This window comes from Centruroides sculpturatus, unplaced genomic scaffold, assembly GCF_000671375.1.
Source record: "Centruroides sculpturatus isolate CEXI.00-Female unplaced genomic scaffold, Cexi_2.0 scaffold1182, whole genome shotgun sequence".
Lineage (NCBI taxonomy): Eukaryota > Metazoa > Arthropoda > Arachnida > Scorpiones > Buthidae > Centruroides > Centruroides sculpturatus.
Window position 1 is genome coordinate 46,488 of NW_019385404.1, and position 13,306 is coordinate 59,793.

General features: G+C 33.4%; 2 non-coding genes across 2 annotated transcripts; one reads left to right on the forward strand and one right to left on the reverse strand.

Annotated features, from left to right (window-relative positions):
- The first annotated feature begins 2,521 nt into the window (after nt 1–2,521).
- Nucleotides 2,522–2,603, forward strand: Trnal-uaa. The gene has a single exon. It is a non-coding gene; the product is annotated as a tRNA-Leu (tRNA).
- A 335-nt stretch (nt 2,604–2,938) lies between these two features.
- Trnal-aag lies at nt 2,939–3,020 on the reverse strand. Its single transcript has one exon. It is a non-coding gene; the product is annotated as a tRNA-Leu (tRNA).
- Nucleotides 3,021–13,306: the final 10,286 nt, after the last annotated feature.

Here is a 13,306-nt window from a genome sequence, read left to right on the forward strand (position 1 = left end):
TCTAGGGCAGGGGTCGGAATTAGCGGCTCGCGAACCACATGCGGCTCTTTGCATAGACGTTTGCGGCTCTTCGGACATAAACTCCAATTTCATCTCACCTCATTTCATCGCAGCCTTATAACTTATGAGTTTATGAGATAGAGCCGCCGAACAAACTTCGACTTGTTCTCCGTCCGCACATGACCACACTCGCGTTGATCAATATGAGTCGCATAAAAGTGGTAGCATTTAAAGCATATCTATATATATAATTTATCCCATTGAACGCGTGTCCGTCCATCCGTGTAACGTTATACCGAAAACGGCCACTAGAGGCGCCTCTGTCGTGTGTCGTATTTCGCACATTTAAATTAATATGAAGCTCTCTAGTACTTTTGTTATCCTGTTTTCATGACAATTTGGCTCTTCTCACTTGACAAACTGCCGACCCCTGTTCTAGGCACTTTAACCGAAGTACAAGAACGAATCTCGAATGGCGTCAAAGTATGTCCGTAAATTGGGCAAAGAAAAAAAATCCCTATCGAAAAGGAAAGTCAAGTCCAGTTGATTAAGCTGTAGCCGGATGAAAAATCAATTCCAGATGAAATAGTCATATTCAGGTGAAAGGCCACTTCCGGTGGCTGTGTCACGTTCGGTGGAAAGTCGAAATGAGCATAAGAAGACCTCGACAGACTAAAGGTTTATGTTTTCCAGCAGAAAAACAACCTTTTCTACCAAGATCTTTTACGCTCGAGGCATTTTTCTACCATTTCTTCGGACTCGTTTCCGTCGAATCATGTGTTACGTGACCGTGTCTCGACCGTCCATTTTGCAATTTCAGGGTATCGCGCTCCAGATAATGGATGACAGACGAAGCGCTGTCGTTGTCGTCCGGAGTTATCACCACCACCCTTTGACATCGGGTGTATGCGACTTGCGCTGTCCGATCTCGTCCTTCGCATCTTTCGGAAGCACCAGTATCACACTAGGCGAAAACCAGGCGCTATCTTCGGGATCGGTATGGCCCGAGGTTGCGTCTTGTCTTTAATTCTTTGAAATTATCAATTCTGCAAAGGAAATTGAGCGAATCTTGTGAAAACAACTTACATTAATTAAGAAATATTCATATTCTAATCTAAGTTGTAAATTTCTAATGAAAAAATGATTGTTTTTATTCCTTAAATATTATTAAAAAATATCAATTTATTATATATAATAATTTTAATCTTTTCGACGATCTTTAATGTTCGATAGAGAAATTAGTTTATAAAAAATTCTACTAAGCAGACCGCCTCCTAATAGTTTTTTTAATGATTTTGTTTAAAAATATCGATTAATTATAAAATAACAGCACATTTTTTTAAAATTTTAACATATTATTGGTCAATCAGATATCACATGACATGACGTAATGTAGACTATCACCTGACTACATTTTGCGATTACTTTTAATCTATTATCTATTATCATGGTTATTAGATAAAGCAGACGGAATTTTCTGTTTAGAGCCACTTTTGCCCATAGTGCAAAGCGGTGCCCACTGATACAAAAAATGAAGATGTTAATTGCTAAAACGGACTATGGAGAACAGTAACATATGAAGTTCTAAAGATAGAATGATAATTATTAAGAATAGTTCAAATAAACGTTCAAAGATCTATTAATGGTACTTTCGCACTGAGTAAAACACTAGAGAAAGTAGACACTCACAAAAAAATTCTAATTTTAAACATTAAAATGCTAATAAAAAATAAAACAAAAAAGAGTGGCAAAAAACATGGTCGAACACTAATAAAGTACGATATACGTTCTTTCCTGCGGAGTATTGAAGAAAAAATAAGAAATTTCCTATGGCTTTTAGCTGACTTTATAAGCACCCAGTTATATATTGGACACTGCAACACTTATGACGACCTAAAAAAATTCGAAAAAAAACAGACTGCAGCTTGCGACAGCGGTAAATAACAGATTTTAAATAACTTTGGCTGCTACAGATATAAGAGAGAAAAAACATTACTTTTCTTACTATACCAGCAATTCTGTAATAAACCCACCCAAACTTATACAACATAATACGAAACAGAAATCTTACTCAGGAACTCAATACATTTCCGAAGAAAATTCTAACGTCAAGGCAAGGGAGACAAGCAACCTTCCTTTGCCTAAATAACGACAGGTTGTCGAAATTGTTTTTTTAAAATATAAAACAAAAATCTTGTATATATATGTTTAATTGTTTTCTGTATTTTCAGTTGTTTGTTAAAAAAAAATTTTTAATTTTATGAAAAGTAAATAAAAGAAACGTTCCCCTTGTGGTGAGATAGCAGGACAAGGAAGACTCTGATTTTCGAATAGGAAAAATGATGACCATCCAATGAAAAACAAAAATATCAGCTGAGGTGATTATGCGGTGTTGTTGGCCTGTTTAGCCTCACGTTGACTGTTCTCTGCTGCCGTAGGCACGCACCAGGCTTTAGGAGAAAGGCCGAAACCTTCTTGTCTTCTTCTTAATTGATGCGGCATTTGTCGAACGCGATTGACTGGTAGGGTGGCCGAGCGGTCCAAGGCGCTGGTTTTAAGCACCAGTCTCTTCGGAGGCGCGGGTTCAAATCCCGCCCCTGCCAACGAGATTTTTGCGCAATCTTGAAACGCAAAGCTTTCTTTTTACCCTCCACCTTATTTGTACTAGAACTTTTACTGTTTTTTACGGTCATGTTTAACAAATGCTGATGCAAAGCGCGCAGTCTGTCTGCAAACGATTGTGTTATTTCAGTTTTCCGCGTAACGTGCAAAACTCGAATTTTCATCAGAAATCTCTTCGATAACCTCAAATTCTAAGCGCGAATCGATTACAATAAACGCATTGAGCAAAAGTAGCAATGTCATTGTCCATTTTTGTACGAATCGACAAAATGCGACGATTTGATTTGCATGCATCGACGCAAAACAACGTATTAACTGGCAGGGGTGGGATTCGAACCCACGTCTCCGAAGAGACTGGTGCCTTAAACCAGCGCCTTAGACCGCTCGGCCACCCTACCAACTGCTTGCGTCGTTATCAAAATTTTAACTGTGCATGCTGACTGACACTTCCAGAAAACAATGGATAAAGTTCTCGTGTAGTAGCCAAGCCTTTGCCGCTGAGATTGACTACGAGTAATTAATTCCCTGCGACTATATGGCCTCGGCTTTGTTCCGTGCTACTCTTTAAACCAATACTTGTAATCGGAGGAGATGGATTGCGTTCGCAAACACCGTCCGAAAAAAAGACAGGGTTTCCATCAGAAACGCGCCATCAGAAATTCAGATCATCGTTACGTCTTCGGAAATCGTTAGTTTTTAGGTCTTCAATTTCGTAATTGGATTCTTGAACGGATGCCCAGCCAAACTAGTCTTGTCTGGTCTTGTGCGACCACATGTACAGTACCTTCTGGTATTGGATCGTAAACAACGCGCACAAAGACAACCGAAACGCAGATTAGGAGTTGGCAGAATGCGAAAGAGACTTTTAGTGGGAAGTTTGGCGCGGATAGACGTTGTAGTCACATATAAAATTTGGCGTGAAACCTAAGCAAGAAACAACGAAAGCTTTCATTGAAAACAAAACGATTGTACCCATATGTAGTATATGGAATTTATCTCAAAGAAAGTCGGTATATTCAAAGTAGCGACAGACACATTGTAATTGAGGTCCGGAGAAGAGGAACGATTAGTTGACTGCTCTAGTCCCTTCAAGCGAAGAGAAAAGTTGGACATCGGAGCACACGGTACACGGTAGGGTGGTCCAGTGGTCTAAGCCACTGGTTTCAGATAGCACTCTCTTCGGAGTTGTTAATTCGAATCTCATTACTGTCACTACGTTATGTACTTTCTCATTTTTATAAAGTCTTGGGAGATCTTTGCTCTTTTCTTTGGAAATGCCGCGGTTTATTTTAGCCTACGTCTTTCGTTTTCTCTATTAAACTCAAATTTCTTTTTCATGTTAATACTTTAGTAACGAACTTTGTAGAAGAAAAATCGAAATATTAGCTTGTCGTGTTTAAAACCCCTTCGAGCTCGCAGGTTCACTTCTGGGCCATACACGAAACCCGGTTTGAGAGGTCGAAGATTCTCGCCGGCGCAGAAGTGTTCCGGCGATTTTAATTTTATTTTTCTTGAGAAGAATACATTTTAGGCATAAGCAGATTACACCATCGTTTTCTTCTGTTTTTATTCTACATAGTATTATATTTTTTAGATTTTATTTTTAAATAAATTTGTCATTTTCGATTTATATAAAAACATACTACTTAGATATGTGTGTGTCATCTTTAGTATTGAAATATATGTTCATTTTTTTCCATTTCTTTAATTTTCTTGCTAATTTTTGTGATGTTACAAATTTATTTAGTTCATTACATATTTCTATTATACTTTTCATGAGTTCTGATAATTGTTTTCTTTTTTTACCCGGTTTAAACTCTCCCTGGCGCATTTCTGCGCCGGCCTTTTAATTTTATTTTTTTGAGAACTATACATCCTAGATATATATGCAGAATGCGCCATTTTCTTCTTCTCTTTTTATTTTACATAGTTATTTTTGATTCGTCTTCGGTTTTTAAATAAATTCGTCGTTTTCGATTTTTTAAATAAACCCTTATTGGGCCATGTTTAGATTACAATGTAAATTTAAATTACAGTGTAATTGTTGTATTGTACTTGGGAAAATGTTTCTAACACCAAACAACGTGTTTTGTCAGATTATATAATTAAAAAAAATTACAATCTAATTACATTTATTTGCCCTAATTAAAATAAAACTGTTCCAGTTTTAGAACAATGAAAGTTAAATACAGTATATACTTCAATATTTAGTTTATTAGCAATATTTACATAAAATTATACAAAATGTTATTACAGTTACGAATTTAGTGTAAGCGAGACAACTTTCTCGCCGTTTTCTTGCCAAATATCTTCTTTCTGCATTCTGCAAAACAATGCAGTCTGTAAATGGTGTAAAAATGTACAACTTTCGCTGTTATAACGACTCCGTGCCTGACATTTTCACATCCAACTTGCTAGAAATTCGCGTGCGTCTTCGTAAAAAACCGAAAATTTCAGGCTCGTCTCTTTAAAAGCAGAAGATCTGAAGCCGAATCGACATTCGTGTGTTACATAAAAAACTCAAAAAAGAAATCTGAAATAACTAAAAACGATACAAAAAAACCCACTTAAAAATACACACGCTAACGCGACTCTCTCCAATTTAGCCTACCTGACGACTGGATCGCCGCCCTATAGGGAGCAGTTGCCCCTAGAACGAAAACGATGGGTGAGAACAAAATAGCAACTGCTCAACTAGTTTATCTAGTAACAATGCTATTATATGTCATATCTAGAGAGAGAAAGGACTTAATAAAGATTTTACTCGATGTTAACGTTTTCAATTTTGTTTTTATCAAACTCATCACTATCCTTAAAATTGAGTGCTTTGTCGTTTTATAATAATAATATAATTTTTTAATAATAAAGACTCGCAACAGATAATGCCAGAAAATCTTATTCATTATAACTAAAACAACAGTTAATTTAAAAAAAAAAAACTCTCATAATAGCCGAAAATATTATGACTCCTTGCTCGATTTTTTATGTATTTATTTATTTTTGCAATATATAAACTTTTTGTACCATTGTAAAATATTGTCAAAATAAAGACTCGCAACAGATAATGCCAGAAAATCTTATTCATTATAACTAAAACAACAGTTAATTTAAAAAAAAAAAACTCTCATAATAGCCGAAAATATTACGACTCCTTGCTCGATTTTTTATGTATTTATTTATTTTTGCAATATATAAACTTTTTGTACCATTGTAAAATATTGTCAAAAATGAAAAATTTCAGGTCTACCACCAGATTTAACATGAAAAAATCTCTATGATGTATAAATGTTTTTAGCTGAAATCCTACTGAAGTCAGTACTTTACCTTAAAAGTTGCTTATTGATAAATGGTGTGATTTTCATAGACAGTTCTTCTGTATTTTATTTATTTAAAGTAAACGACTCTGTGACTATTGGCCTTTTCCGACAGTAAAAAGTGCATATATAAAACACAAACAATAACAAGGAAATAACAGAAAAGAGAAAAAAAACACAAAACACAATTCAATTTTTTAACAACTTGTTTAAATGGACGTAAGTTCTTAAATCTTTATAATATTTAACAACTGAAAATAAAGATGTAAATTTACACATACACCAAGCAATTTTTGCTCTCTACATCCAATTAGTACTGTGCTGTACAGTACATCATACTTTTCCTTTAACAATAGAGTCGTGCCTGTCATCTATTTAACTCCTTCCACGGGAAATGTTTTGAATTGAAATAAAATGACTTCTGTCTTGCATCAGAAGTTTAAGTATCTAAGCTTTATAGGGGGGTCTACTGTATATGAAATATTTTAATGGATTTTTTAAACTTTTGTCAACTATACATACCTATCGTAAAAACATACCAGTAAATTCTTATCGGTTGGGTTAAGTTATAAATGTTCTCGTTATTCACGTAATCGGCCAAATATCTAGCGGGCGGGCGGCTAACAGCCCGGAACCGGTCCCGGATAGCGTTATACGTGGAGCATCAACCCGAGGTCGTAGGCTTCCATCGGCTAAACCGGGTGAGGTTGGTGCTCCGTAAACCGCATGCGCGAATCTGGCTTTTTGGAATCTGACAATACAGAGATTCCACTCCGCCACTAATATTCGAATATACAAGAGCAGTGTTTTTCAACCTGTGGGTCGCGACCCCCCTGGGGGTCGCGAAGCCTTACACGGGGGGTCGCGGGTAGAAGAAAAAGACTAGTGTTTGTAGGTCCTACACTACATTAAAAAAACTACAATTTCAGCGAGAATTACGGCCCACCCCAGAAAATGATAGCGAAAAAAGTGTTGAGCTGATTTGCAAAAAGAAATAAAAAGTAGAAAAGTAGAAGCTGAAATTTGAGATCCTAAAAAAAAAGTCAACAGTTCACTGTGCCTAATGTTATAATTAAAGGAAGTTTCATACTTCATGTGTGTTAAATTATTGTCGATTCTTCTGAAATTTTCATTTTAATCAAGAATAATTTGTCTCAACAGAAAGAAAATTAAATACATAGTTTTTAAAATCGCCGATATAGTTTTAATATGGACCTAGGGGGTCGCCAGAATTTTTTAACTTGTAAAGGGGTCGCGTATTCAAGGTTGAAAAACACTGTACAAGAGCAATCTTATTTTTTTTCACGTGTAGTATAGAAATTTGTAATAAGATACATAATGCTGTTATGATAAAATATTGTACGATTATTTTCATATAATTAAAATTAATATGTATTTATTTTTTATAAAATACAAGGGAAGCGGCGCTTCCACCGTTTCTAATGACGGCACGTCACTGTCACATTGACAGTAATAGAAGGGATTGTCTTTAGAAAAGACTATTCATCACTCAAAATGGTCAGCTGCTGACAGACATATTTACGATATTTACATATAAACACATTAAGAGTCTAAAAAGCTCAAATATCAAACTTAAGTCTTTCTGGTATGCTAATTAAAACTTTTTATAACGAGTATACTACACGGCGTTCAGTAACCCGATGATAATTTAAAATATATTTTGATTTAAACACAGATGACGTCATCGTTTCGTCACATTATTGTTTATAGCATCAAAGTTGACACCAATTTTCTCTACAGCGATTTTGTTAAATGGTGTGATTATAGGCCTACAGTAACATATAAACGGACTATGTTCATGCCTTCCTTATCCCGAACAGTTTGTAGATATCTATCCTTTCCAAATGTTTCAGCTCCAGGCAGTTCTATCACAGAGTATGTGACTACCACATCGGTAGTCACATACTCTGTTCCATCTATAAGGAGATAGCCCGATGTAGTATGCACAAATTGTTTTTAGAATAACCCTACAATTTCCTTATTCCTTAGAAGTAAAAAAGACGCCATCGAGAAAAAATAGTGCCTCGGCTGAAACAACTTGAAAGGTTAGAAATGTATATGTTATGGACAAAGTGATTAATACGGGCATTATGAATAATGACCAACAAAATCGGGCATTGTAATAAATTTCAATTATGAATAATGCCCGATTAATCACTTTGTCCATAACATATACAAAGCCTTTGGGAGAAAAACGGCAATTGACTTCAAGGAGACAGACTATTTCGTCGGGCTAGAGAGAGTATAAAAAGTTATATGTAAAAGTTTTTTTTTTCCAATAGTGAGACTAGTAGTGTTTATCACATCTTTCTTAATTATGCACAATTAACAGACACCGAGATTAAAACAGTTCGCTTTATTTCGCCTAATTAACAATGTATTTTGGTTTGGTAATTTTCCAATCCCTCTTTGGGCTCATAGCTTCAGTGTGTAAAGTTGTTGTCTACAACATAAGATGAACTAGCTTTTTGTTCGTTAAGAACTTTTCAACTCTTTCTACCCCGTGTATACTAAAAGTTTTTCTAACGAAATTCCGGTAATCCCAGCTGTTTTTTTAACCTGGGAAGTCCCACAAATTTCTTAAAAGTTTACATTTTCTTATTTTGTGTTAAGGTTGAAGAAATTTTATAAATAGAAAGTATAATTAACTCATAAACTCTCAGAATACATTTGTATTTATTAATTTTAAGTCTGCTTATTAGTTTTTTTAAAAAAAATTTTGCTTGTTATGGCGTCATAGATTGTCAATATGTAGCCTACTTGTGGCAAGACTGAAAATTCTTTCTTGTCAGAACCTGTAATATTTTGAATAATTGCGCCGATGCTGTCTTAATTTTTAACCATTCCCAGTAGCTTCAATAACCGCATTATGCCGGGTTGTGGAAATTGGGCAAGGATACAAAGGAGTACGAAGAATGCAAGTATGAAGTTTTCTTCGTAAACCTGATTATTAAAGCCAAACCAACTGCCAAATTATCGGACTATAAGCTCGATGCCGCTATTAAAGCAGCCGAGGTAGAATACAAATCAAAAATACTTGAGAGTATAAGTACTACAACGCATCTCGAAAACGAACTCGAAATCTTCGAGGCTACGGGTGAGAAAACACACAACATCCGTCTTATTTTAAATGCATTTTAATTAATTAATATATATATGGCCCACCAGTGGCCAAGCGGTCTTCGTTCCCTGAATACTGGGCGTTCGGTCGTGGAGGCTGGCCGCGTGGAGTTTTCCGGGTTTCCTCCACGTCCGTAACGCCTAAATAGGGCCAGTTTTCCTTAAAAAGACCTCCCGGAAGGCATCCCCCTAGACAGATCGCCCAAGTGTTGCGTTGCCATAACTAAACAAACATAAATGCATTAAAGACGTTCCACTCACATCAATTGAATCGGAAAGGGCATTCTCGGTACATAACTTTTCTTTAGTAAAATAAGAATCAGATTGAGTGATCAGAGTATCCGACAACCTTTGCTTTTTAAAATCTTATTATAAAAATTTACAATAATATTTTGTATTACGTTTTATTTAAAAAACGAAAATATCTTCTAAGTTAATTGGAAGTTCGATCTAAGTTCATTTTTTTCTTTAAATTTTAACTCAATTCAAAGGCGTTTTTTGCTTTTTGTAAACAGTTTCCAACAAACTTTAATAAATTTTTTCTATTTGTGAAAATTTCTACGTAATTCAAAGGCAATTTTTAACGCATTTTACACAAGAATTATTACTTTGAAGATTGCAGAACGTATTAAATTACTTAAAAATGAAAAATAATTATATCATTCAATTTCGAGATTTATTTTATATCTTAACCGCTTGGCCAATCCGCCTGATTCAAATTCTCGAAATGAAAAGTCAAAGATTTTTTAATCGAGCATTTAAAAACTCTGAAAAACAAACGGATAGAATAAAATTTCTTTCGTTTCTGTTGTGCAATGTGGCCTGCGTTTCTTGATATCAATTATGTTCGCTTCTGTACGGTTATTTAAACGCTAGAAATATGTACCAATAAACAAATATTTTGCAAATTATAAAAGACGTAACAATAAACGTAATGTTTATGATCGTTGTTTCCTAATCTGAAGGAAATTTGTAGGGAAATGAAAAGCTACTGAATTTGACGCAAAAATTTTCTGAGACGCGGAGACTCTGAAGTTTGCAATTCAATCGGCGAGTCCGAGAGTTAGCAACCTTAACTAAACATGAGAAAATCTATTAGAAAATTCTACATTCACAAGTAAAAACAATTTTTGCAAGACTTAAATAATATCCCGGAATCTTTCACGCATATAATGGTATAAACTCTTCGGGAGTTGGCAAGCGTAGCTAGAATAGTAGTTGACCAAATGCTCAACGAGTGAAGGTCAGATGTGATTGGCGACCGGCATATTTGGCTTCTAAAACCTAGAGCTTGCGATGGCTTCAAAATCATCGGCGATGGATCATGGCTGGCCACGGTCTAGCTAATTACTTTCGGCAGTGGTTGTTCACATTCTATTGTTTCTTCTTTTCCTAACTAAAAGTCTCGATAGACCGAGGTTCCACATAGAGATAACCCAGAAATAAAGCTGTAGTACAGTACAGTTCGTTTCATGAACTGTAAGGTATGCGCTACATTTTTTTTATTTTAAATCAAGCATGTTATAAATTATGATTGCGCCTTTTTGTACATTTTTTTTTTCGTTCAGTTCCTGCCAAAAGACTTTTCAAAAGCAAGTTTCATCCGCAAAAGACATGAGATCTGAAACCAACATATCTTGAAAAATTCATTATTTTAAGTTCCTTGCCAATTAGTTCTATATGGCATTGCTAAAAAATAAACCACGTTCTTCATGAATTTTGGATTACAAGGACTTGTAATAAACCATAACGAAATATGATTTTTCCCTCTTTATATGGTTTTAAAATCATTTAAATAGCGCGATTTCGATAACTTTGAAGGCTATGGATTTATGGCAATCATGTCAAAACTGAACGTGATAAACAGTTCTAAGACTTGGTTTTAACCAAAAGTTTTGTCAATAAATTTCTTAATCAAATAACTTAAAAATTATTCAGAATTTAAACTTTTCAAAATTCAAACCTGGAGGTATAATTAAATTCAGAGTCTGGAACAAACATTTGAAGCCTAGAGAAGTGACAACTTACTGATGATCCAATACATTATGATCACCCTGCTAGAATCTTGTAGGACTCTACTGCTGCAACCTGTTGAGACATCAACACAAAGTTACTTCAAGGTGGATCCAAAATGTTATAATTGTATCCCACAATTCATTACGATTCTGAGGATGAAACCTGATTTGATATGATATTCCATAAATGCTCAAATTAGATTAAGACTTTGATGACTGGGGCATGATTAAAAAATTATTTTCATATTCCTGGAAGCATTCTTATATAATATCAGCATTGTGAGAGTGCATTATTGGAAAAGTCCCAATCTATCTGAGAAAGTTAATATATATGGATGCACTTGATCCTCAATGATACTGAGATAGCCATTTTCTAGAATGCATTGTTCTCTGTTTTCAATTTATGACCGCTAACCCTCAAACATCTGATCATACTTGCTGTTTTCAAAATGCTGTAACTCAATGTAATCTGGTTACAACAATGCTTTTGTGGGCAACCTCAAAAGCATATAAATCCTCAGCCTTACCCATTCTGTGATTGATTGATTCACTATCATGACATTCATACAGACTTTACATATCCAATCAGTTTTGAAAACTCATTTACATATGGCCTATATTACAACAATGTAAAACAAACCTACTCAATGTTTCAAATTGTAATTGTATAAATAATTAAATAATTTGTAACTTGATATAATAAATAAGTCATTTATAAATTCTATTTTCTCATCATTATTTTATATTCTTGTGAGTTCATTATCTCTAAAAAGAATCAAATATACGAAATATCTATAATTTTAGTTACAAAAAGTAATGCCTCATTTTTATTAATCTTATTTTTTCTATATTATTACTAGTATTAAAGAAAGTTCAGATTTTTCTCCAGAATTCTAAAACTTTAAACTCTAATGCAATTTTAAAATTTATTATAATTTCTTTAAAAACATACTAAATTTGAGAAATATTTTTTAAGCATTTACAATGCTTTTTATTTTATCAAGTATATATACAATGTATTTTGGAAAAACAATCTAATACAGAATATATAGTGGTATATATACAAAATATTGCAATAATGAAAGACAAAATATAAATAAACAAATACAGTATTTTGATAACAAAACATTTTAATAATATTCAAAATTATTCTTTAATTTGGCAATAGTGAATTTATTTACAATTAAAGTAAAATTATGGATAATAATAGTTATGAATTTTCTATATCTTTAATCATTTTTGTGTATAATTACACATCATAAATATTTAACTGATAGAATATTTTATAAAACAAAATGTTTTCAAAGCATAAAAATAACATCTATCTAAATTACCACTTTTTATTCAATGTAGCAAGTTCCTAAAATCTAAGGTTTCAATCCATATAAATTTGATAATCATTTAATGTAAAGTAAAAGAACAATCTGCAGATCAATCACATTTATAACATATAGCAAGTTATCTAAAATTTACAGTTCAAGCTTCATAGATTTTCGGATAACTTGCTATATTATATATATAAAATAATTTTTGTGTCAAAAAATAATTTTATTTTACTTACCAAAATTAGAATTATTGAAGTATGATAATGACTTTCAAAAATGCTAACAGGAAAATTTTTAAAATTTAAATATACTGATACAATTGTAAAAATGTTATCGTTAATACTTTTAACAAGTTTCCATATAATATCCACTTTAAAATTTATATTTATTAAGTAATTTTAATGCATAATTAATAAAGAAATATGAATGAATATGGATGGATAACCAATGGACTCTGCAATTAATCTCAATAAGAAATTTTCATAGATTTAAAAATGTTATAACTTTGCAGCAGAATATCTGAATAAATAGCAAATCATATACTGTTTAAGTAAATGTTTCAAATATCTTTTTCTAACATTTTATAATGCCAAAATGTTAAGTAATATATATAGAGAATTTCTGTAAACTAAAATACTGTGTTATCAAACAAAAACAGAACTCTTGATAAGTAGCACAAGGAACTTGACAATGCTATAAGTCAGACTTTGCAATGCTGTGAACTAGCAATTCAACAATCACAGCTGGCTCAAGGCTTTGTGAAGTTTGACTCAGGATGTCATCAAACTCCTCATGCAGCTTCTGTCATGAGTTCTTTCATTTGATTACCAATTGTTGTAAACGTTCAATCTTATATTTAGTGAAAAATAAAAGTTATTTCCTAACTTAT